This window comes from Falco naumanni, chromosome 3 (assembly GCF_017639655.2).
Source record: "Falco naumanni isolate bFalNau1 chromosome 3, bFalNau1.pat, whole genome shotgun sequence".
Lineage (NCBI taxonomy): Eukaryota > Metazoa > Chordata > Aves > Falconiformes > Falconidae > Falco > Falco naumanni.
Window position 1 is genome coordinate 58522507 of NC_054056.1, and position 27373 is coordinate 58549879.

Here is a 27373-nt window from a genome sequence, read left to right on the forward strand (position 1 = left end):
AGACATCTCTTATAGCAGGTAAATTTTCATTTATTAACAATGTAAAACAAAGTCTGGATTCTCTTTGGAAGTAAGGGCTTGTGCACACGAAAATGCAGCAGCCTGATAGCTCATAGCAGAAGACAGTGATTGCAGCAGACAGAATGAACGCTGACAGAGAAGACAGAAAAAAAGGACAAAATTCCAATAGGAAAGTCAGTCTGGTATCAAAACATACTTCACAATCAAGATTCAGAAAATCTTGAGAAATAGATGGCTTCCATTCCGGTTTTTACACTTGAAAAAGTTCAAATTCTCATTTGTCATTTTTATGTTGAAGTCGTGCAGGAGAGGTGTTTATGGACTGTCAGCAGTGAAAGAGCTCCACATCCCATGAGCAATCACTGAAAGTTGTCCAGTGTGTCCTGAACAGACACAGGTTAGATCAATGCTGGTATCTTTTGACAGGCCATAGCACAACCAGTTCTCATATCCTTCCACCAAACAACACAGTACTGGCAGACATTCCATGCATGGACTTGGCATCACAGGGATGTGATGTTTCTATACTTCACAAGTTTACTTTCTTAAATCCAACTTGAAGCTACCTTTCAGATTTTTAAAGGAACAAGGCCACTATATTTCTTCATTTCTAAAGTATAACTTAAATATTTTACTGTCAAGGTACAAATCATGTTCTTGTAGTTGAAATCAATAATTGAGTTCAAATTCTCATCATTTCATATGGAGAATTTAAATTTTGTTACAAAGATGAAAACTAGCAGTCATTGTTAAGTGAGCTGTTCTAATGCATTGCAGGCATTGCGTTGACAAGGTTAAGTGTCAATAACGCTTTAGTTCATTCATGGACAACAGCATTGAGATTTGTTTTCCTTCACTCTGCCTCTCTCTCTCTCTACTACAATTAGAGATTAAACATATCAGACACTGGAGCAGGGCTGCTTTATTAGTGCTTTTAATTCATCTTTATGATATTCTAGCTAGATTGAGGCTGCAAAGTGGGGAGCTTGCTGAAATCCTACATTGTGCTCAGAGGTCCATGTTTTCCAGCCACCTTGCTGACTGCTAGCCTGGCTGCTGCCAGGGTCACATTATGCAGATTTTGCTCATAAAGAATCTAGCTAAGCCATCAGCTTGTTACTGGAGTTAAAAGAAACTTGCATCTGTTTGTGTGAAACCCTTTCAAAAGAGGTTTAAAGCTCCTCTGAACCACCTGAGGATAAATTATATGGATCAGAGATGTCTCAGTGTGAAAACACTCTCAAGACCCAGGCTTACTTCAGAGTCTAGAGGTGTACCTTTATATTTACTTCAATGTACCTGTGTAACCCTATTTTTGCTTTTTCTTCTCACCAAGCATGCGCACTGCTGTTTTTCCAATCGATTTACTTAGTCCTTCTGCTTTGCACAAATGCTTATTCATCTCCGTAGGGTGCCAGTCTTTTGACTTTCTTCTAGATTCACTTCAAAACCTCAGCTTAATAAACTGCATATGTTTTTCCCACTACAAGGTTTAGCAGCAAGATGCATCTGTTTCTTTCTCTCTTTCATCAGCTCTGTCATTTTTTCTGAGTTGAAAAGTGCTAATAATGCTTAATCAGCCAGGCAATACTGAGCTTTCCCACCTAGGTGTCATTCTCTAGCATAGCAACTACTGAAATAACACCTATAATTGTACTGGAAATAGTTTGCAAGATCTTTTTTTCCAGACTCGTCTTTTTCTGTAAGTTATGAGATGGAAAACTACTCACAGATAGAATTATTAAAATCATTAGTTTTATAAGACATGCAAGTGACAAACAATGGGCTAGCCCACCGCTATCCTACCTTCTTTCATTTTGGCAATATTCCCAGTTTGCTTAGCTGTTTTCACAGCAGAAGGCCAGATTTTGAGATCCTTATTCTGTCCCTTTCAGGTGACTGCTGAACTGTTGATGAAGAAGAGACCACAGGGTTGCATCTGATCCTGCGTAGTCTCCAGTTTCATGTTTCACTAGCATTGCCAGTTTTGCTCTTCAGGCGAAGTTATTTATGCTGATATTCAGAAGAATTTGTGCAGCCTGTGTCTTATTTCCACAGAGCCCAGGCTTTGCAGTACACTTTGATCTTCACTTTATTCTTGAAACTGAGTTTGGTTCTTGAGTGAATAAAAGCATATTATAAAACTAGAAGATCTCTAACACCAAGTCCAGTGTCCTGGCATTACACATGATAACATATAAAATCACTTTCATAAGTTGCCATGGCAGTAAGTTTGAACTAATGGGTCCGTAAAGAAAGGGTGGATACGTGGGTCTTTCTAATGGATGCACTACCCAGAGGCAGAGAGGATTCTGGTTTCGAACAGGAAAAAGTTTTTTTATAATTACTTTTTTTTTTCAGTTTTAGTATTTGAGCTACTGAGGTCAGAAAACAGAGCCAACAGTACTCATCAAACTAAACCAAAACATTCAACAGAATAGAGACTCTGTGAAGAATGAAATTAAGACCGCATCCAAAAGAAATACAGTCACATGTAAAGATTTTCCTTTAACCTTCTGTACAGCAGAGAGTAGATACACAGTATCCTCTACCCTGTTGCTCCTCCGCACATTCACCAGATGATGGTCTTGTGATAACTGGAGATGGCCAACATGAGTTTCATTTGTGGTGCACATAAACAAGGTAGGTAGATAATTTTGTGGAAGGGAAGATGGAATAACAGACTGACAGAGGTCTGTGCAAAGGTTTACAGGGCAAAGGTTTACAGGGCAAAGTTTTTTAAAAAGAGCCAGGACTGATAGATAATATTGATGGAAACAATTGCCAAACTACAGCTTATGGAGTAAACATAACTAAATGGAACCCACCTTGTCTTTTGTAAACACCTCAGGGATGAAAACACAGTTCCTGTGCTACTGAAGTGTTTATTTATATCATACATCTGAGAAGGCAATTCTCTCTTCATTAAGATCCATTGAGCCTGAAAAATGCATTTTAGCTACTCAAAATGTTGACTTTATCCTGCAACCATAAATACCTTTTTGATAGTTACATTCACCTTGGTTTGATTCTATCTGCAATAAAGGCTGTTAACAAGAATTTTCTATCTAGCAATGCATTTCCCCACAGTATCTCTAATTAAAGCCTGTACATACGTATTCTACTACTGAGTAAACTGCAGTATGGATGGCTATTCCTGTCACACAACTGCATCTAACAAAGATGCCAAAAACCAGCGTGCTTTGCAAAACAAGCTCTGTCCATGCAGCAGCAAATTGGAATTTAGGAAAAGATTATTAGTTTGTGAAGATTAATTCATTAAAAAAAGCACTACAGAGACAACACCAAGACATTTAGAGTGCAGAGGTGAGCAGCCGGGAGGGAAAGTACCCTTTGGATATAGTAATTTCTTAGTTTTAAATTCTTTCTGTACCTAAAGATCTACAGACTTTTGCTAGATACATGGATTGTATTAAATGGGAAGAGTTGCGTTCCAGGTTTCAGCAGTTTTCATTGTCAGTTTGACATCTGTGAACAACATAGATTTCTTTTTACTTAACCTTTACATCTACTGTACTTGGGAAATATCCAAGGCCAAATTACCCAGCAGCACAGATTAGCTGTTGCAGGAAGAGTAGCCTGTATCCAGCTGTTTGTGGATATGCGTATAGCCAACAGAATAACTACACGAGTTGGTGGTGGTTGTTTTTCTTTCTCTTCATTGTCGTTGGCAGGGAGCATGTAAGAACTAAGGATTTTACTGAAGACCAAAGTGTGCCTAATCTTTACACAGAAATAGGACAATACTATTATAGTACTCTGATACACATGCAGCTCTTGAAAGTAGGAGACAAGAAATTGTTCTGACCCTGCTTTGGAAGTACAGCCTAAGGGATCTAAAAAGAGAAGACAGTGGGGAGTAGGCTACCACCCAAAAAAAAAGGCTTAGCTCCAAGTCATACTTCTCAATAAGATACTCAGTTGGGAGGGATGAACCTAAAGCCTGAGAGGGAAGCTCTTGCACTCTTTCTGAAAGGGACAGTAATATTCACACAGCACCACTTCCTGCATTAACCTGTAAAAGCCTATTCCTGGTTGCTGAAGATCTTTTCTAAATAGAAGTAGAGGATTCTTTAGTTAGGTTTGACAGCTAAGAAAAGCATATAATATAAAAGCACTGAATCTCTTTTCCACAACTCAGGAGGTTCTGGTACAGTGGGACTGGTTTTGAATACAAATGTGCAATAAACTACCAATTATGAAAAGACTCCAATTAACTTGTTCTTGAGCACTGACTATTTGCTTTGCATAAATATTCTTTATTATGCATTTGAAGAACAGGGAAAAGGTAATGTGGAGATTGCAGGAGGATGGATTTTTTTTTTCTTACTTTCTTATTTTCAAAAGCAGAAGCAAAGCCAAAAACCTTTGGGGTAGGGTTGGCTCATTGTGACTGGGGGGGGGGGGCGGGGGGGAGGGGAACAAAAAGTGGAAAGATAACAGTAAAGCAATGCCATAATTACAAATGTTGGCAAGAACTATAAACCAAGCCAACGTAATTACAATTGTTGGCAAGAACTATAAACCAAGCCAACGTTAGAGTACAAATACAATTTTCAGTGACTATATTCTATTTTCATATCAGAAAAGGTTCCCTGGTTTGAATTTAGACTGAGGATTAAGCTGATAATGAAATGCAAGTTATTGCTGCTCCTTGGTAGACCTGCAGAATTGAGAACGGAGCTGGTGTCCTTATTCACATGCTAAATTTAATGTTTTTCTTTCAGGCATGTTCCTTGTTAGACAAAAGCCAACAGCATTATGGAAAGCTACTTTGAATATTCCCTTTCAGTGATGCACCATTTTGCACAAATATGTAAAACTTTCTCTCATAGGTTACTTTCAGTATTCCTGTTCTCATCACAGTTTCTTGTCTCTTAGGTCCCCCTTCTTTTTTAACACAATGCATTGAATAGCTTTCTATGTAACCTGCCTATTGTTTTAATCTCTTATATTTTCATTTGTTTGAGAGGTCTTTTAATACAGCTTGGCTTAATCTGCATTTTGAAACCTGCTGTAGGTAATTGGAGTAACTTGTGAGTTCATGGAACTAAGAGAGTGAAATTAAGCACTCACATAATTTATTTGCATGCTGGTCCACCAATGCTATTCTAACTCTCCATCTTCATGCTTACTTCACTGCAGAAACAGAGACTGTTTATTTTACCTACCAGTGCTACTGAGCCAGCAACCACTGAAAACTCAATAGTGCTTGCACAAAATAGGAGTAAAATCACTTAATGACTTAACAAAAAAATATTTTAATGTCTGATATCTTCAGTGGGAGAAAAGGGATATCCTGTTTATCCTGGCTTTAAAAGGCCCGTTTGCATATTTTTCTCTAAGGGAAGCCTCAAATATTCTACCACCTCTGTTTTCAGGAAGGTTTCTGTGCTTAAACAATCTGGTTTTCAGCCTCCAGAGGGACTGGTTAAGCTCTCTAAATTCTTTCAAGACTTAATTAAGTTAGCATTAGGAACTGCATAAAATAGTGTAGTTACCTAATTTCTTTAAAATATTCATAACAAGGAGCTGATACGTTTAAGGTTTCTGATTTGACAGTTATAAATGTAGTATATGGACCAAACTTTCCAAATGAGCTCTAAAATTTATGGCAGTAAATCTTTTGTCTGACTGGGTCTCTTTGCCATACAGTAGAAGAATACACACGGTAACAGCACTGAGCCAAATTTCGCTCTACAGCTGGATAAATCCATTTATCTCCAAACAATTAATTGTGGCACACATTAACACAGCTTTTGACTTGAGAAGTGGAGCGGTGACAGGAAAGCATGCTCTGCTGTTAAAAGCAAGCTGTATCTGCACGGAACAGACTCTCTTTCCTTGCACCTTGCCATCATTGCATGCAAATTAGAGTGGTCATTTCTGATAGTCTACACAGCCTGCAAAACTGCAAGGTATTTGTGATTCCAGACTGCAATAATAAAAGTTTCGGCATGAGGTAAAATGCAGGAAGATCAAAACTTGCAAACAGAAGCTATGCTGAATGAATTATACTTCTAAAGATCAAACTTTACTGGCGCTGCTTGACAGATGAGTATGAAAATAAATCTGCCTCGTAGATCTGCCTAGTAACGGAACAGATATGCTAGGAAAGGGATTCCATTACCAGCTCCATGCTGACAGCTTCCCCATGCCCTGCAGGACTACATGAGAGAAGAACAGATACAGGCATGGAAGTATCTTTTACAGTATTCTGTAGTGAATTAATAAATGTAGAGGGAAGGGCTTCCTAGTAGGGGTTAAGTTAGTGGGTAGCACACTGGTAGTGCAAGTGGATGAACTGATAATAAACAACCATAAAGTGATGAGAGAGTAATACAGGAAAAGAATGGCAAAAGAAAAAGAAATTATCAAAATCAATACGTATTCTCCCTTACATTGAAGCAATTATTTTGTTGGATGCAGAATTTCTAGTTCTTCCAAAATAATTTCCTCAAAATCTAGAGTGCCTAAATTACACTCTCTCTTAGCCAAGAGTGTCATAATATGATAGAATAATTATTAAAAAGTTTTCCAAATTCATTAATATCTTAACTATTTTGTAGCAATGAAACACATGAGGAAGCAGCACAGGAGTAGAGAGTAGTGCCAATAGGATGATAAACATCATAAAGGAAGTAAAAGTTTTAAATTCAAATAAACACCCTCCTGGAAAGAGTAAAGAATTGTTCAAGCAGCCTGACAGTTGAAGCAGCAAGGGTTTGGGTAAGCAAAGAACCATGCTCTCATCTCTTTATCCTGTCTTCTACCTACTTGGGCACTGTGATGGCTTTTTTCAGTACACTTTACCACAGTGATTAAAGCCTACAAAGGGGAACAGGTAAAGACCAGTTCTCTGATGACATCCCCTGCTCACATCAAGGCCAGCACTCAGTGAGGGGAGCACACAGGCAGCAGCTAGAAGTGTTGTGCCCAGACACTAGGCAGTTCAGTTAGGTGTTGAAGTTCCCCTTATATTGTGGAAGAGGCAGTTAGGGATTCAGAATGCCAGTGCTCTACACCAGCAAACCGTGCCCATAGGAAATGTTAAAAACAAGCCAGTTTCTGCTAACGTTTCTTGTATGATCTGCTCACCTCACTGTTCATGTAGGTACTTGCAAAACTAGAGCTTAAACCTAGAGTCTGTATAGCAGACTTTGCAGTCTTTTTTTTTTCAGACTTTGCAGTCTTTGCAAGCCAAGATGCCATATCCTCACAAAGGTAATGCATATCTTTTACCTTTAACAATATCAGTGAAAAAACAGAAATAATCTACGGACTCTCTGGCTTCAGCCAACTGATCTTACTTCTCAGGTTGCAAGAATCCGCCAAAGAAAGACCCCAAACCAGTTAGCTTGGTCTGAACAAGCCTTCTGACAAGGCTCCACAGGTTCCAAAGGTCCAACACACAACTGCGGATACTCTGGAAAATCTCTGCACAAAACTTTAGGCATTTATGACTTTGTAAGCACCGGTTAGGTATTTTATTGCATTATTTTTTTGAACATGTGCTCTTAAATTCCATTTCCACCAGCAAACTGGTTTATTTAATGCTTTTGGTCAGTTAAAGGATTTTGGCCCACCATGTTTCCTTGGAAATAAAACTGTTATAAATTTTAGCTATGAAAAGTTTCTGTCATCTTTAGCATATTCTTTATTAACACATTTCATAAGGGTGAAAGCAAAAGAGCTCACTTGCCTTTTAAATACTTTAGGTTTCACCTGTATTAGTCTGGGTACTTGTACTGAGCAAAATAAGCTGTTGTGCACTATGCAGTTTAAATACCCATCTCCCTGCATATCTTCATTTTTCTGTTAACACTGTGAAACTCATCATTGTCTGGTACAACACAGACGTTATCTAAAAAGATGATGCTATATAATCTCAATCATTTTTACCTAATGGCATTTTGCAATGTCAGGAGAGCGTCTGACCTTTGAATTTACTATGAAGTCAGATGTTCAAAAGGAAAAATTGTTCACCTAATATTCACATTTCTACCACAGAGAATTAGACTGGCAGGATTTCTATGTAGTAAAAAATAAAAAAGCTTAGTATTATCTAGATTACAGAGGAGCCATACAAGGAAGCAATGATAAAGTTACACAGAATAAGCAGTAGAATCAGAAAGTCAGAGCTTCCTTCACTTAATAGAGGACTAGGAAAAAATTTGAAGTACATAAGTGGGTATATTTTTGTGCACTATGCAGTTTAAATACCTGCCAGATAATGAGATGTTCAGTTCCTAGCAGTTTTCTTATTTGATTGCAACTAGCACAGACAAGGAATTGTAAACAGGAGTGCTTTCAAAAACAGAAGAAGGCTTTTCATCAAACACCCCTTGGGAAGTTAGCAACATGCAATTACACAGAGAAAAATGTAATTTATTTGGAATAAATGTGTGAATTGTAAGATTAATCCTGTCAAAAAAGAGATGAAGATTGACAGCTAAATTGCACCTTTCTGTCTGCTGCTACCTTAAGACTGATATTTTACAACCTACACCACTGCTCAGATGACAAGAACTGAAGAATCAAGTGTACAATAATTACAGTGCTCAAAACTAGGAGAGAGGTCCTGAAACTTGACGCTTATATTTGAAAGACCTGGGAATATTCGTGGACTCTGGAGCTTTACCAAAAGCAGACAAGTAAATACACAGTACTATAGGAAAAGCTTAAAAAGGACTGTCAGTGCCTTTAAAGTACTTCTATAGAATAAGAATAATAAAATTATGAAGTACGAAATTACTTCTATATGCATAAGTAAAGGGGGGCAAGAAACCTCTCTAGATGCTGCAACCAAGTCATCTATGTTGAAATTTTTATTACAGTGTCTGGCTCACTTTGGACCATGCAAATCTGCACCCTCCCAAACCGTTCATGGGCACAGTCTGTGAGGTAGCAGAGGTCACAATTGCCAGTTAAATGCCCTGGTTTGCAGGGTTAAAAAGCTTAATTAATAGCATTAATTAATTGCAGGTTATTCAATGCCACTTGGTGTTCAAACCAGAGAGCAGTTGTACACCTATTTAATTTGCTAGCCCAGACACAGGCTGACTGACTTAAGGAAGGCTCTGAGGATGATCTTCATTAACACCATGTGGTATGTCCACAATGGGGAATTGAGCTGCAACGTATTTTAAGGTTCAGATTAGCGTCTAAATCCTATACTCTTTGTTCCCAACCTCTCTACCTCCCTCCTACAGCAGGGCACGGGGTGGGTGCCTGGGGCTTCGGTCAGCAGCTGTAGCCAGAACTAGCCATATCCAGCACGAGGCAGCGTCCGCCTCTCCTACAGAGGCCACACGCAGTGATGACAATTCTGTCCTCCTCTACTACTCCTCCTCGTACAGGGTCAGAGGTCCCCAGACATAGTTAGACCAAGAAGTGATCTTATAAAATCATCTCAGTTGCCAAAAGATTGAGCACAGGCAGAATTTTACACACTTTTTTTTTGGTTTTTACTTCTCTTAGTTAGGCTAAAGAAATTCTGGAAATGCAGCTCATACCTAGTTTTATGCAGTTACCTGATGATTACAAGGAACAGCTCTGCCAACACATATATCACTGTTTTGGGGAAAATGAAGCAGTTCTTGTCATCCCAGGAGACATTACTCAGGACAAGAGGGACCCCTCCTCACTGCCTTCTGCTCAGGCTTTCCAGTGGCAACATCAGGAACGACAGGTCTGCAACACCAGCACCGCTCATTCGTGCGCAGAGTTTGATTTAGAAGGCTAATTTTCCCATCACTTTCTTATAGGACAGCAAATCCTTCCCGAGATTTTCAATTATTATTAATAATGCCATTAGTCATAGGAATCTACTGGGACCGCTGCCACTGCTTGAGAAAACACTGAATAAACATTAGCATGTCCTATTGTGCCTTTTAAGGGTTTCCAGCTAGCCTGGGGAACTGTGAGCTATTCACAGAAAATACAAACTTTGAATCAGTCAGAAAGGTTACCTTCAGTGCTTGAAAAAATGTCACTGTGCAATACCATCATTTGTAACATTCTTAATGAGAAAAAAGAGGATAAATTTGTGTGTTGTTAACATTAAATGAGAAAGCAGAATGTGTGTTTATTAAATGCAATGAAAAAGCATTGCATTTCAGACTTTTATTAAAAAAATCCAGTACTGTACAGACATAAAAACTTAAGCTTAAATAATCCTAAGCTTTATTTCATTTTTTAAATTAACCTTTGGTTTCGATGGTAGTAGATGGTACCTAAAAACCACAGTAGAAATAAAGCTACAGAAAAAAATTAGTTAATATTTGAAAAACATTTTCAGAGAAGTGGGAAAAGTATTCAGACTTATCTGTACATATAAATAAATACTCAATTTAAAAATGCCTTATTAAAAAAGAAGAAATGAGACTGGTACTTCAGGCTTTTCTATTACACGGGTTTAAATTGATTCATGAAACAGGAAAATATGAACAGAAATTTGGAAACTTGTTTTTTTCTACCAAAACATCTGCTTTTAAATGTGCACCTTGAAACAGCAGGATATGGTAAGCAGTGCTCATCAGACTTAACTTTACAGCCAGGCAAATACAACTTTGCCATTGCTAACTGCCATTGCTGGCTGCCCTGAGAGGCCATGGAGTCTCCTTCTCTGAAGACATTCAAAACCCACCTGAATGCAGTCCGATGCAACCTGCTGTAGGTGACCCTGCTTTAGCAGGGGGTTGGACTGGGTGATCTCCAGAGGTACCTTCCAACTCTCACCATTCTGTGATTCTGTGATTATGTGAATAAAGACCCATATGCTTTGAAGTGACTTGATGCCTCAAGGTCTCAGAATTTGTTTGGAGTGGTCTTGACCTGAGAACATTACATTTGTTTAGCTGCTGTAGCAATGTTCTACCAGTCAAGTAACTTTTGCCAAAATTTGTATTAATTTAGGTTGAACCAACATCAATAAGAAGCAGTGACTGGAACCATGATTCTAGAATACCACATGGTGGGGAAAACTGCAGACACACGTGATGGCAGGAGGTCCCAGTGTGCAAATACAAATCACAGTGGTCACACCGCAGTCACTACAGGAGGGCAGCCTTGTGAATCACTTAATTTGGTTTCAGAGATAACAAGGAGAATGGAAAACAGATTAACTGGAAACCAATGAAAGGAGAGAGCATGTGAGGTTCCAGTTTTAAGCAGGGAGAAGATACAAAGAAGACATGAACATCACACTTCTCCTGTGAAGATGCCAGGATGCTGATAGCTCTTTGTAATGCATCCCTCCTAGTTTTCCTGGGGAATTCTGAAACACCAGCTTTGGGACATCATCAGAGCAACACTGGAAGGCCAATTGTGCCTTCAGTCAAAGAGAAGGTAAAGATGCTAGGAAGTTCTGGAATAATATTTTACACTATAACACCAATGAGACTTTTCTGGGTTAATTTGGACTATGTTAGTATCATTGTAACTGGACTCGTGATAACTCTTTATTTTGTTTTGATTACACTGTTAAAGTTAGACTAACAATGACATCTGAACTCCATAAACAAGGCTTGCTCCCTTTTGTCCATACCAAGATTTTGAGTGTAGTGGTATCAGGATGCACTTTTATAATAATCATTGAGAGATGGTTTTGGAAAGTTACAGGGGCTGCAAAATTGACAGAGAAAAATATACACTTAAAAGGGCTTTAAAAAGAGATAATTTAAATATGGTAAATACAGCTTCCATCATTTTTCAGTAAAGTGCTAGGAGCTGTAATTAGGAAATATGCATAAGAATCAAAGTGATAACCAGATCAAGTTCTTCAAAAAGAAGCAATAATGGAAAATCTGTAGCGCTGTTGGGTGTGCATTACTAGAAACACAGACTGGAGCTTACACAACTGTCAGGGCAAATAGTTCTTATATGAAATAGTGTAAACAGTGAAGAACTCACCAAACACAACACAACAGCTAAGACATTTTCCCAATTTTATCAGCAGTGCTGATGACTGAGCTTGGCCCACAGTATCTCAAAACCAGTAAACTATGAAATACAGTGATTCATTCTGTCTATCTAGAAAAACTATTTTTAAATGGCTCTTCTATGAAGTCTGCCAAATGGACTGAATGCTGGTTTGGAACTCCAGACACATACAGATTCTTCAGTGATTCAGTAAATCATTTAGCTGGAAATGCCTCAGGGACTATGGATAATTAATAATTGTAATAATTCAAAATGCTTCACATTATATGTCAATCAATTCAATTCTACATCTTGTGATTCACTGGAGTAGGGGTTAAGTTAGTGATCTAGTGTAAGTAATTAACCTAGTACTTCTCTAAACAGGAAGAGAGAAATTCCTCCAGACAAATATTTACCCACCCTTAAATAAGTGGGTTTGAAAGGAGCACATTATCAACAGTGCAAGTGTTAATAATTGGAAGACTACTATGTCTCTTTTAGCAGCAATTGCCAATTCCACAACAGTGGCGAAGAGATGAAATATTTCTCACTCAAAACAATCTTTATTAAAAATCTTGTGACTAAAACAGATCATCCAAAACAAAATCCAACTCAGCAAAGAGAAGATGTTAGAGAAGGTAAGGAGGAATCATGATGTTCATTCAAACACATTGATCCTTGAAGAATTAATCTCTGATGGCAATAGTTCTCACGTCACTGAAAACTGAAACAAGCAAGTCATATTTTACTCTATTTTGTGGCCTGTAGCTCAAGAAAAGTGTCTCATCCTGCAGGAAATAATTGCAGATGGATCATAAGTTTACCAAGTTGGTCCCATTTTGACAATGTTGGCAGCATTTAAAATTTCCAATTTTTTTTAATCAATAATTCAGATTTAGGTTCCCCAGGCAGAATAATTAATGCAGTAATAATCAGAAGAAGAAGAAGAAATCACAATAAACAAGTAAAACAGTTATATGAGAGTAATACTCTCTGAGTACTGAGTGGCATTTATATATTTCACACCTGTACTGAATGCCACAGGTCTCCTAACGTCTAAATTATGTGCTACTATTATTAATCATAAAAGGCAGATTAATTCAGTACTCTTACATAATGCTACTTGTGCACAGTATTAGTTAAGTGCATTTTCACATTCTATATGTTCATGAATTGTCACATGCCACAGTCAACAACTGAAATGCTCTAAATAGATTCTTAGGAAATATAAATCTGCTCTTATTTTTAAAGCCTTCCTTTAACACAACTTTTGTCACTCAAGAAAATGAGGTATTTGTGCCAGGAAACCTCTCATTTCAGGACAGTCCAACAGTTTTTGCAAAACTCTAAGACATTTAATATGTTTTATATGGAATATGTACAATAATTACCATCACACCAGTTCTGTATTAAACTAAAGTCTTTAACCCAAGCAAGAACAAAGAGTTACAGAGGTCATTCATTTACTTTCATATAGACTTCATCTTTATTTTTGATGGCAATGTTTTCCTTTCATCAAGGACTAAATTGTTAATTCCCTGAGATGAATCTCAAATTCAGACCTCCTGCATGCCCTCTGGTCATTTTCCAAGTCATTCAGGATTACAGAGCTATGTTTGCATGGAGCTGTCAGCCTGCATCACAGAGGAAGAATTAAACAAGTATTCATGAGCATTAGTAATGGTTCTTTTATTATTAGTGTCAGAGTAAAAATGTCTTTCTATGCTTTCCAACTCAGGGCTGTGGAGAAAAAAAAAAAAACAACGTTACCCAGCCCAAATAAAATGCAATGACTGTCATCACTGCAAATAATCAGTATTCACCACCAGTCTAAGAACACAAGGTAAAGGATTAAAAGGAAAGGAAAAATAAGAGCTAAAATGAACTGGAAAAAATCAAGACATTTTGTAGCCATTGCACTGCATTCTGCTGTCTTATTTTTCATGCGTGCCACTTACGCTACAAAACTGTTACTGCAAAACGTAGCCCAATGGAAACAAATTGTGTGAAACTCCCCTCATGAAGCATAGGAGTCACTTGTGCTGCTGAAGCATAGACAGCATGAGCAATACAGCCTTGCATACGCAAACACCCACATACAGCTGGCACAGAACTAATTTCCTTCAGCATCTGCCAGCTAGCCAGCATCAGGTGTGTCACACAGAAGAAAAAACCCAAATAATCCAATGAGATGTTCTTTCTTACTCCAGTTCTGTTGTATCAGGCTTCTGCCTTTGCCTTTGCCATGATAACAACTACTAGATACAGAGAAAGTGAATGAGTTTTTAATGAAGGTTGCTTTACATAACTCATGCACTAGCTGTCAGCAGTAATATTCTCTTGCATACAGCTCAAGCATATATTTCATTTCATCTCTTATTTTTACATTTCAAAGTTCCTTCTTCTTTCAAAGCACAAAGTTGAATATATTTTTTGTTGTTTCATAGGCACAAATGCTCACTAGCTGTCTATCCACAATCTGTACCTTTTAAACTACAAAATTTTAAGAATTATTGACTGCCTTTAAACATACTTAATTTTATTATTGTCTTTTTACTACTGCTATTCAGCAAGTATAACCTTACCTGTTGTAGCACTGTTACTGTTGTAGAGCACATATTGCTGCGAGTGATGTTGGGAAAATGTCCTTGGATTTTAAGGTTCTAGGCATGAACTTTTAGTGAGACCACAGAAAACTGATTTAGTAATGATATATGACTCTGGGTGTGGGCGTGTGTATGGATTTAGATTTGGAAGTGGGGGGACTCAGCTGAGCATTTCTGCATGAAAGGAAGAAAAAAATGCTATGATGAATCACAGCACATTATCAAAGTGTTTTGATGGCATAATAATGCCATATAAACAAGGTGTTTTGTCCTGTATAGATTTCACATCACCGATGATTCGTCTCACAGTTTACAGAAAAAGCAGTTCTACCTGAAGTTTAGATTTCATGTCAGCTAATTAGTATCTTAGCTTTTTTTGCAAGAGATGTATTTCCCAAATTCTCTTGAACTGAAATTTTGCAATAAATGTAGAACATAACAGAAACTATTTGTTTCTGCAGGAGCTCTAAATCTCCTAACCATCTTTCTATAAGCAGAGGGAAAAGTGGTCATTTTCAAATTACTGAAGACTTGTTCAACAACATCAGATTGCCCCTCAGTTTAGCACCACATTGGAACATGATTTCTTAGTGAATAACACTCAGTTGCCTTGGGACATATCACTAAACCAGAAATGCCAGCTCATTTCTGCAGTCCAGGTGGCTTATATGCAAAAAAAAATGCAGGAATAGTTGATGCTGGTGAAATCAAAAGCCCATCATTTCAAATGAGAGCTGTGTAATGCCAAATTATTTAAACAATAGAATTGTAAAATACTAACAGGAAACTTACAGAAATCTTTCTAGGTAGCCAACATTCTGAGATGCCTCTCTGAAGTACCTGTGTAGTATTGTACTCAGAAGAGGGATTAAACATGAGGAGTTAGAAATCTGTGCAGATAGAATCTTAGGATCACAGAGGGTCATGCTGCCACTCAGAGGAACCTCAACAGGCTGGCGAAGCAGGCTGACAGGAACCTCAAACAGTTCAACAAGAGAAAGTGCCAACCAAGTCCTGCACCGGGGTAAGAGCAAACCCAGGCACCAGTACATGCTGGGGGGTGACCAGCTGGAGAGCAGCTTTGCAGAAAAGCCCTGAGGGTCCTAGTGGATACCAAGCTGATCATGAACCAGCAGGGTGCCCTTGCCCCAGAGGAGGCCAGTGGTGTCCTCAGCTGCAACAGCCTCCTATTAGGAGGCTTGCAGTAGCGTCACCAGCAGGTCGAGGGAGGTGACCCTTCCCCTCTGCTCAGCTCTGGTGAGGCCATAACTGCAGTACTGTACCCAGCTCTGGGCTCCCCCGGACGAGGGAGACATGGACATGCTGGAAAGAGTCCAACAAGGGCCAGGAAGATCATGAAGGGACTGGAGCATTTCTCCTATGAGGAAAGGCAGAGAGAGCTGGAATGTTCAGCCTGGAGAAGGGAAGGCTCACAGGGATCTCATCAACATATATAAATACCTGACGGGAGGGTGCAAAGGAGACAGAGCCAGGCTCTGCTCAGTGGTGCCCAGTGACGGGGCCAGAGGCAGTGGGCACAACCTGAAATGCAGGAGGTTCCCCCTGAACATCAGGAAACACTTCTTTCACTGTGAGGGTGATCAAGCACTGGCAGAGGCGGTGCAGAGAAGTTGTGGAGTCTCCATCCTTGGCAATGTTCAAAAGCCCTTTGGACGTGATCCTGGCAAGTGGCTGTAGGTGGCCCTGTTTGTGTCAGTGGGCTTGGAGCAAATGACCTCCAGATGTTCTTTCCAACCTTGACCACTCTGTGATTCTGTGATTCTGTTCTACCGTTTGTCACACGTGAGGCACCAGCCCATTAGCCAATAGTTGCACCCTTACCTCTCATGAGTGTAACAAACAAAGCAGGGATTCAAACAATATTTATGTAAATAAAGCAACCAAGTTCAAACCAGATTGTAGTACCACAGAACTTTGATACCACTTTGGGAAAGACAATATTGACAGTGAATACCATTGGACAAAGTAATACAAAGCTGCAATTACCTAGACATAATTCTTATATGATTGGATAGATAGGTAGGTAGATAGATTGCTTTAGGTTATGTTGACTGTTATTTCAAAAGATAAAAGGGAGTCAAACTGACATAAGCAAATACTATTTTTTTTTCTAAGAAATAAAAGTGCTTTCGTTATTAACTTTCCTTTCATTATTGAATTACTCAGCAAGGATATAGCCAACGATATTCAGGCAAATGAAGTCTGCAAAATGATACTCATAGCAACTAGGTAGAAGAAAGTAGGGTTTTCATTTTTCAGTATTTACAAACTACCAAGTGCACTGCAAAGAAGACAAATTATAATACCAGATGCTAATTAAGGTTATACTAGATTCTTTTTAAAAGCAGTCTTATCTCCCACAACACTTCTGTGTTGTCTATTATGAAGACATTATTATTGTTATTTGCATTGTGGGAGTACCTAAGAACCATGTGCAAAATCTGGCACTCTATTAGACTGGGCATCATATATTTGAACAAGTGTTTCCCTCAGAGTTTGCAATTTAGAACCTAATTTGTGGATTTACATTAAGTGATTAATATTTATCACACTGCTGTTGATAGAAAAGGTGTATTTTCTTCACTCTAATCACAAGTTGTAGACTCTACTTTTATTTTTCTCATTTTTTGTCATACCCTGAAAGGGAAATCTCATATAGTCAAGCCTTAAACCTTTCTGTTACTGAAGCAAGCAAGAAGCAATTACCCAGGGAGAGTCCACAGAGTCTCACAGGAAAACATTCCCAATCATCTTTCCATGTCAAAGTATCCATCTGGCTACCAATATGGGGTTTTATCCAGTTGCATTATTAGCAAGAACTCATACAGAGTTGATAATGAATCACATTTTTTAAAAATCTCTGATACCTGCAGAAAACACATCACATAGCAAAGCCCCAGCCTAAAAACAGCAGCCTCTTCATTCATACCCTTTTTACAGAGGCATAATTTCTAGGCACATATATAGCGTTTCTTAACACATAAATATTTTGAGGGACAGCTTGACAGAGGGGCAAAGTGCTTGATTTTAAAAGTTTGGTGCTATCATATTGGATACTTGAGCCCAGCAGAGCAAATCTTATCAGTTTTATCACCTGAAAAATACTAGATTCAAGCAGGGTGAAATGAATGGCGCTAAGCATTTCTGCCAGAAGGGGCCAGCCAGGCAACTTGTGTAAAGTTATGCAAAGCTCCACTCTCTCATAAACGGGAAACAACAATTATCTCCGGGCCATCTCTCTTCTGCAGACCCATCCTCCACAGTTGTGCTGCACTGGGGTATTAAATCTACCACACTGCACAACAAACTGATCTAAAATTTCCTGGTTCGGATCTTCATTTCCTCTCTACCATTATCTCCTCATTCTCTCTTTATCTCTCTCTGTTTGCCTTTGCCCTATAATACATGTACTTTCAGTGGTAGTATGTTTACATATGGTTTTGTAACACAGGCAGCTTCTGGATTCATTCAGAGCCAAACCGTTCATTCACAGTAACTTCTGAGCAGCCTTGGGATAAAAAAGGCTTACTATGATGTGCTTTACTATGATGTGATTTTTTTGATCATCTTCCTTGATGCTCTATCTCTACTTTCACTGAAATCAGAGCTAAAACTCGTGTTTACTTCAGACAATATGTATTTCCTTAGAAAATATAAATTTAACATAAATTGCCATATAAATCAGCCTAGACCAACAAAAACAATGTATCAGTGAGATTCTCCACCATATCTTTAATTCTTTAATTTACGGCAGCTTCTCTGTCTTCCAGCTCAAGTAAACAAAATGCAAGGAGCAGATGGTATAACCAGTAATACTACAGAGTATTAGTTGCAGCAAAGTAGCTGGGCAGTTGTATCTTCACCGTCATCTGCAGCCCTAATTATGTTCTCAGTATCACCAAGGTACTCTCATGTGAAATTTGGTTTGCTCCCACATGTCACTATTTCTGCACTGAGTGCAGTGAATAGATATAAAATATTTTGCTTCGAATGAGCAGAGAGGAGGATGCATTGATGTGAGGACCCTGGAGCAAATGAAGGGCCAAAAATAATTAGCAAAATGTTTGGAGCTAAACAGAGTCCTGGAATTGTGAATTCATTGGAGAAAAGCTGAGCTTGATTATCCCAAGTTGAATGGGACATTCAGTCACTGTTGGCAATCAGTAACAGAGAGTGGGCTAAGGGCAATGAAAAAAATAATAAATGGATAATAAACTGTATCTCTTAGATTTACAATATATTTGGCATAATATTAAATATGAGCTTGCTTCCCACATCTGTTTCTGTTATATTATTTATATTTAAATGTACTGGATGATACAATATTTCTAAAGTTTTGGGTTTTTTAAAATGGAATGTGATTTTCTTGGGAACTTCAGGCTCCCTGTGGCACCTATTCCTGAAATCAAAATATACATCACATAAAACACAGGAGATAATAAAATTGACTATGTACTTCTATAAATTTGTGTCATAAATTAAAATAGCAAGAAGCTGGGAAAAAATCACTAAGGTAAATCCCTGAGAGGCTGGAAGTACTTGGCTTGGCTGATATTCCCAACATACTAGTAATGATCCTGAAAAAAACATCTGTATCTGAATAGTCTCATTACATATCAGATAGAACACAGAAAGAATCTTTCTTTGAACAGATTATTTTTTTAAATTTTATTCTGTAATTAACCACAGTAAAGTGGGAAGCATCATTTAGAACTGAAGAAATAACATTCCAGGGAAATTGTTTTTCCTGAAGCAAAATCCTGTGAGATTCAAATATTTTTTTTTTACAGAAAAAGATGTCTCATCACACTTCCAATAGTTTTTATTTAATTCTGTGAAACAGCATGCTCTGAGATAGTACACATAGATAATTTCAATAGCACATTTACATATATTTGATTTAAATCAAGTGACAAAATCTCTTCAAGGCTGATGTTATGGGGATGTGTTTGGGGGGAGAAAAAAAAAACAACAACCACACACACACACAAAAACTAGAATGTTTCCACTTATGTTCAAGGCAAGGGAGTTGGCATTCAAGTGAAGACAGGATTTGAGACTACCTGTAGGATCATGTCTCACAGAATATGCTGAGTTGCAAATACTAGTTAAGCTCACACTTGCCCAGAGTGGAAGTGCCCAGAGACACCAGAATGGGCAGGACACAATACTGCCGTCACTGCAGTGGTAACATCAGCAGGTCCTGCTGCTTGTGGAGACACAGCTTGGTCAGTCTGGAAAATTTTGTTCTCCCATATTTTGACACGTGGTATGTTTCTGTTCCCCTGAGATCAAGCAACTGATCACAATCTTTTTTATATTAATGAAAATAATAATTAAAAAAACCAAACAAAAACAAATTCTTCACCCTTTTCCTTATCTTCATTACTACACAACATGCTTGCACTTATTTTTCCCAGCAATTCTTCTACAAATGCTATTGATGTCAATGCTGGACATTTACAACATGAATGAGAATGAAAGTAGCTTCTCAGAAAGCCTAAGACATCTCTGTAAAATACTACATCACTATGCTTAATACTTCTTCCATTTAAATTTGCTGGAAGGATAAGAAGCCCAGAACCATACTCTGTTTCTTTCCCCTATTAGCACAGTATTTCTAGCTACACCTTTGAAAAATATTTCAAGAAAAGATAAACAGTATTTTAAACAGTATTTTCTGTTAATCCTAGCTAATGAGAACATACCCAAAAAATGCATCCTATGGACGATTTACATTTCTGTCACAGCTAAAGCATATCATAGAATTGGCTCTCGGAGATTTTTTTTTGGTTGGTTTGGTTTTCTAGTAATAACTATAGACTTCCTCTTCTATGTTTGCAATTAATTCAAATGTAATTTTAGCAGAAATTATGCAGAGTGTTGATGTGATGTAGATTGCTCAGCTTAAATCACAGAATCTTTGTATGAAATGGATGTGTTTGTGTTGCTGAGAAAAGTGATGAACATTTCATTCAATTTTAATAAAGGCACCCTGTAACTATGCTTCTTAAAGAGTAAGAAACTGCTTTCATTGCTATACTGTATGCTGTGAAAAATTATAGCATTACGCTACTCCACAAGATTTCTGATTGAATAAGGCACTGTTCATTTGATTAACACCAATCCAAACTACAAAATTTTGCTGCTACAGCCATGAGAATACAAATCAGGGGGAATCTTCCTTTGTAGACACAATTTGTACCTGACAGGTTATGTCATTCTGGTAGGTAATTTAATTATCCTGCAGAAAGAACAACTTTGATGGGTACCAGCATCATCTCTATTAGAAATAGAATAAGTTCAGTATAGCTCTACAATCCAAGATTTTATAACAAAGGTAAGTTCTGCGCTAGGTTCTTAAATGGTAATATTTAAAATAAGAAAATATGTAAATCAAAGAGGAGGCAGAGAGACTAACAGAAAATAATTTTCCTTGTTGCATAAAATTTCTGTTTGTGCCATTTTTAAAAAAATGAAAGGCTTTATGTCTCAAAACACCTCTCCTGAATCTTTTCTTAGTTAAAATCTTCATATTTAATACTTATTTAACTTGGTTAATATCATGCTGAACTTGTTTTCCTATGGAATAAAAACTCCAGCACCATCTATCTACACCTGCAGCTGAATCTGCCTCTTTTCTATGGAAGCTACTGTCTTTTTTGGGGATGCAGTGAAGATACAGGGAAGTGCTTTCTGTCCATTTTTGTTCACATTTTAAATAAACAACTTTGGCCTAATTATAGTCTTACTTACATATAAACAAAATAGATAAGTACAACATAATAAAATAAAATTTACTGTGTTGTTACATTTATTCCTTGCTCACAGAGATAATCCCTTTTCTCACCTTACAGAAAACATCCTATTGCTTCACCCTCTTCAACATGAAATGGCATTTATTATGACATTTAAAATACCAGCATTTCTTTTCTCCTGTACATGTCCACTTATCACTTCCAGTAGGTGTACACAATTAGGGACAGATTTTCTACGGAATAGCTTGACAACAAAGGGAATGATAACAGGAATCTTAGTGCTGGGATAAAGGGTGAGTGTTTTTAACCTATAAAACTGCAAGGTTTTAATAGCATGTTAGCTGTTCTAATTAGTACCTGACTAAAATTGACTAGAATAAAAACAATGCAGTGGAGCCTCCAAGGAGACGTAACACTTAGCAGCCCACCTGATGTCCTATTTCACCTCCTCCCTGCCCTCCTTCACTGCCAGTCCCAAGACTTCCCTCCCCTCCTCACACTGCACTGGCTCAGGTGCCACGTGGCTATCTTGCTCAGCACAGTCAGCTCCCTAACAGCATAAAGATGCTCGGTTTTAATTGATGCTGGTTCATTTTCTAACAGTATAGTTAGCTGAACCATTTGGCACAGCAGGTGAGCCACAGAACTAGTAGGAGTAGAGAGGTGAAGAGGCTGGACTAGGGATTAATTAGCTCAGTCTGTGAGGTATTGCTTCACCCCTAAGTGCACTGCTTGCAGAACGTTTTCATACAGAGCTACTGTCATTTCAGACAAACCAGACCCTGAAAATGTCTCAACATAGATAAACTGCTATGAATATGGAAATGAAGTTCATTTGCTTTACTAGACTTCACTCAAGCCATTTCTTTTGCTATTAATAGTAGAACAGGTTCTTTAGGTCACAAAGGCCACTTCATGTTGTCTCAGGAATACTAGGATTCCAGCTGTTGAACCAGCAAAGGTGGAAGTATCAGACTAGGGTAAGGCATAGTAGTCTGCTGAGGTTCTGTGCGTGCCTGTTAACACAGCCAGCAGTGAAAGCAAGAGCAAAATGTGTGTGAAGCTATCCAAGAGATGGGGAACAGGCAACCCAGACAGCTATTGTAACAGGAGGCAGGGAGACATCCAGTGTGTGCACTCGCCATAGGTGGGCTTTAGCTCCTAAAGGCAGACTTTAGCTCCAGATTCAGATACTTCAAGTTAGGCATTTGCAAGAGTGATATCCACATATAGGCAATGAGCCTGCATTTCCACTATAGCCACTAGCTAGTCTAGTGTATCCTGGAGTGATGTGCAGCTGACAAAAGGTAGGTACATTTGTTGAGATGAACTAAATAGCTCTTTAGACCCCACTAAGTGGACTTAGGCACCTTAGTGCATGAACCAGCTGCCTAAACATGGGTGTTTGCTGTCATCTGAGACCATGTCAGTTATGCCCAACATCTGATGGGTGGATTGGTGGATGTGACACAAGACCTACAGCAATCTGCTCCCTTTTGGAGTTGCAGCTGGGGGCCTGAAGGGTTTTTTTATACCACCACCTAGAATAATACTAGACATCTCTGTTTAGGCAACTGGTTTTTCTCTTTTTCCCCTTACCCAGCTTGAGATTTAGAATGACTCTTGACAAACACAGGCTATCCTACATTGTAAGGGCTATTCTGAAAAGAGGTGCCAGTGGATTAATAGTTTATAGGGTTAGGATACATGATAGTTGTTCATTTCTAATGATTACTCAGTAGGAACACAAAAAAAAAAACCAAACCACAACAGCCACTCTCTAACCGACAAGTTTTTCCCTCTCTTATAGCTACCTCTGCCTTGTAGGAGAATATCAAAAATTTAAAGTTGTCTTTCAGACTTGAAGCAGAGTAACAGGGCTCAAAGAAACATTCTTCCAGTCAATTGTCAGCTTCTGACTCCTCAAGCTGGGAACAGCTGGAGAATACCAGCTAGACTTTATAATAAATGCAGTGATATCAAAGCTCAGGTTTATTCCTAAGGGAAGGAAAACAGCATCTAGAGATATGGACTAGCATATGAATCTACTTTGTTTTCACTTTTTGCACCTGATGGGTTGGGTGGGTAACACTGTCATTTGAAACAAAAAGCAAAACCAGTGCATTTTAAATCATATCAAAAGATCTTCTTTAGTTTGACATTTATGGTCACGCAGTTGACATCATTGAACTAACTCCCAGAAGCATTTCATCAGCAATTTGTGGAATTAATACTAAATTCAGAAATGACTGCAAGATTTTCAGGGACAGGACCCAATACAATTGTGTTAGCCCTGCATGCAGTTCTGGGTCCTATAATTTCAGAAGGATGTGAAGGTACTGGAATATGTGCAGAAGCGGGCACCAAAGCTGGTGAAAGAGCAGGAAGGCATGTCCTGTGAGGAGTGGCTAAGGTTTTGGGTTTGTCTAGTTTGGAGAAGAGGAGGCTGAGGGGTGACCTCATGGCTCTCTGCAGCTTCCTGAGGAAGGCACGTGGAGAGGGAGGTGCTGATGTCTTCCCCCTGGGATCCAGAGACAGGATGCGTGGGAATGATTCAAAGCTGCACCAGGGGAGGTTCAGACTTGACATTAGGAAGCATTTATTTAGTGAGAGGATGATCAAACACTGGAGCAGGCTTCCCAGACAGGTGGCCGATGCCCCAAGCCTGTCAGTGTTTGAGGCGATTTGACAGTGCCCCTAACAACATGCTTTAACTTGTGGTCAGCCCTGAAACTGTCAGTCAGTTGGACTAGATGATGGCTAGAATATTCTATTCTATTCTACAGATTCAGCTGCCTTACTGACCCTTCGGTGCAGTGATAACTCCTTGCAACCGGAATCTTCAGCAACCAGTGGAGCAGGAGTTAGCCGTTCAGCTAACCAGCAGCAAAGTTCAAGGGAAATGGCACGGATTAACTGACACAAAAAAGCTAGGCATTTTTCAGGTAGAACACAGGAGACCCTCTTCTACATATGATTTGACAACCAGTTAGAATTTTTTATATTCTGTGGTGGATTCTCCCTAAACCTCTCCTGTCAGCATCCTCATTCCACTTTCCACAAGTAAATTGCATGCATCCAGAGAAAGTCACATAGCTAAGTAGCTGACCATCCATCTATGAGCAGGAGATATTTCAGTCCCTGTTTGCCCACTACCCTATCCCACTGCCAACTCATCATCATTCTATTGCAACAACTGCCATGAGATCACTTGCTGCTTCTCACATCTTCAAATGATAAGTCAAAGCTTTATGGCTTTGTTACAAAACACTTAACTTTGCAATCTGTATTTTAATACCTTATTTAAAACCACTTTTAGGTGGCATATATGATTAAAAGCAGTGAAGGAGCTTGTAGTACTTTTCTCTCCTCAATTTATTATTTTTTAAAGTGTTAGCATTTAAATGGATTTAACTTCAAAGCCAATATATTACTGAGGTGAATACAGTTCTGTAATTTTAAACTTTGCTATTGCTTCTGCTTATTCGTAACTAGTTTTCTGAGGGGTTACATATATGAAAATAATTATTTCAGTTGCCTTTCTGCAGCATGTGTAATGAATTGAAATGGGAAGTCTCAGAATGTTTCATGGTAGGGATTATATCTTGCTAAAGCAATAAGCATGTGTATGTGCCTAAACATACTTCTCTACCCACTCACAGCAAAGCATTAACTCTAAAAAAGTGTCAGCATCTATTTATATGGGAAGGTAATGTTATGAAAGAAGTTCACATATCTATATTCTTTACTATGATCTAGTGGTGATAAACAAAGTGGCTAGAAAAAAAATCTATACAACTAGACATGAAGTGTGTGAACATTGGTCATTAGCATTCTGAAGTTAACCAAGTTAAAAAAATGAATTTTAAAAGAAGATTAGAGAAGCATTTATTTAAAAATTTGCTGATTCCTTCTTGCCTCACACACTTGGTCCCAACTCAGATCATTGTCACAAAACTGAGTAAACTCAAAAAAAAATCATCCTGTTCGCACTAAAATGTGATTTTTTTTTTGCTTATCATTCTGTTTGTCATCATCTCGTACACAGTATTAAAACACTTTCTGAGACTGGTTATCGAGACAGTTAAGCACCACTGCACCCCTTGCAGCCTCCAGTTACGGACACAGATAATGGACTGTTGATATTCTATTTTAGAAATATCTCTAAATTGGAGTGGTCAAACACTCTTACAGGTTGAGCAGTGGAGTTGTAAACAACTCCACTGGTTGAGCTATTCAAAACCCTGCTGGACACAGCCTTGAGCAGCCTGCAGGTTGCAATATAAACGCAGGTTTACACTGACGCTGCTTTCAGCAAAGGGACAAACCAGATGACCTACAATAGAGCCTCCCAGGCAAAGTTATTCCTTGATACTGTCATTACGTATTTGGAAAACCAAAAAAGTTGTTGGCCTCCCTTACATTTTTCTTGAGTCTATTCAATTTTTTCTTTCTGATTGTATTTACTTATAAATTTATTTATTTTCTTAACATACATTTGTTCTTTGGAACAAAGACCAAAACTCAGTGCCTCTATTTCAGCATACAAACTTCTGTCCAAAAAAGAGTATTGTGTCCAATCTATAATAACTACTAATTGTGCTCCAGAAAGTTGCTATTCCTATTATATTCTACTTTGGATTATGGATCTGAGCTAGTGAGCAAGTCATAGTTGTTTTGATTTGCAGAAAGCGTAGGAAACTGTTCTGGAACTTTTATAAAAGGGAGGGAGGGAGGGAAGGGAGGGAGGGAGGGAGGGAAGGAAGGAAGGAAGGAAGGAAGGAAAGAAAGACAGAAATAGAAAGAGAGATAAAGAAAGCGAGAAAGCAAGCAACACAAAGACAGGAAGTGAGAAAGAAAGAAAGAAAGAGAGAGAAAGGAAGTTAGAAAGAAAGAATGGAAGGAAGAAAGAAAGAAAAGAAACAGAGAAAGATAATAGAGAGAAAGAAAGAAAGAAGAAAGAATGAAAGACAAAGAAAGACAGAGAAAAAAGAGAAAGAAACAGAGAAAGAGAACACAAGACAAAAAGAGAGAAAGAGAGAAAGAAAGAAAGAAAGAAAGAAAGAAAGAAAGAAAGAAAGAGAGAGAAAGGAAGTTAGAAAGAAAGAATGGAAGGAAGAAAGAAAGAAAAGAAACAGAGAAAGATAATAGAGAGAAAGAAAGAAAGAAGAAAGAATGAAAGACAAAGAAAGACAGAGAAAAAAGAGAAAGAAACAGAGAAAGAGAACACAAGACAAAAAGAGAGAAAGAGAGAAAGAAAGAAAGAAAGAAAGAAAGAAAGAAAGAAAGAAAGAAAGAAAGAAAGAAAGAAAGAAAGAAAGAAAGAAAGAAAGAAAGAAAGAAAGAAAGAAAGAAAGAAAGAAAGAAAGAAAGAAAGAAAGAAAGAAAGAAAGAAAGAAAGAAAGAAAGAAAGAAAGAAAGAAAGAAAGAAAAGGAAGAAAGAATGAAAGAAAGAAAGGAAAGAAAGATGTAAGGAAGGAAGGAATGGAGGAAGGAAGAAAGGATGAAAGACAGAAAGATATAAAGAAAGTGAGAATGAAGGAAAGAAAGCAGTAATGAAAGGAAGAAAGAAAGAAAGGAATAAAGAAAGAGCAAAAGAAAGAGAGAGAAAGAGGGAAAGAAGAGAGAAAGAGGGAAAGAAGAGAGCAATAAAAGGACAAAGAAAGACAAAAAAAGAAAGAAAGAAAGAAAAAGAAAAAGAAAGAAAGAAAGAAAGAAAGAAATTAAAGATGTGAACAGAACCTCACAAAAACAGAGTAGGCCTGAAATGTCATATTTTTTTCTTTATTCCTTATTCTGGCATTAGTATAAGTTGCCTCAGTAGATCACTGCATTGTTCAGAACTTCATAAACACTGATGCTATTGTTTGACCTTATTTTTGCCCATTGCTGTTTAGCTTTAAAACCTGTCTTCTGCTGCTTCCTTGAGTCATAATTGGAGACTACGCATTCTCATGTTGGCAATGACAATTTCAGGCAAGCATCTCTACTTTATGATTATGTTGCTAACTAGAACATCTTATT

At 38.1% G+C, this 27373-nt stretch overlaps 1 long non-coding RNA gene across 1 annotated transcript in view; it reads right to left on the bottom strand.

Moving 5' to 3' along the window:
- The window catches only part of LOC121085401, a 99668-nt gene that overhangs the window by 18841 nt on the left and 53454 nt on the right, over nucleotides 1–27373 (bottom strand). The window lies entirely within an intron of this gene.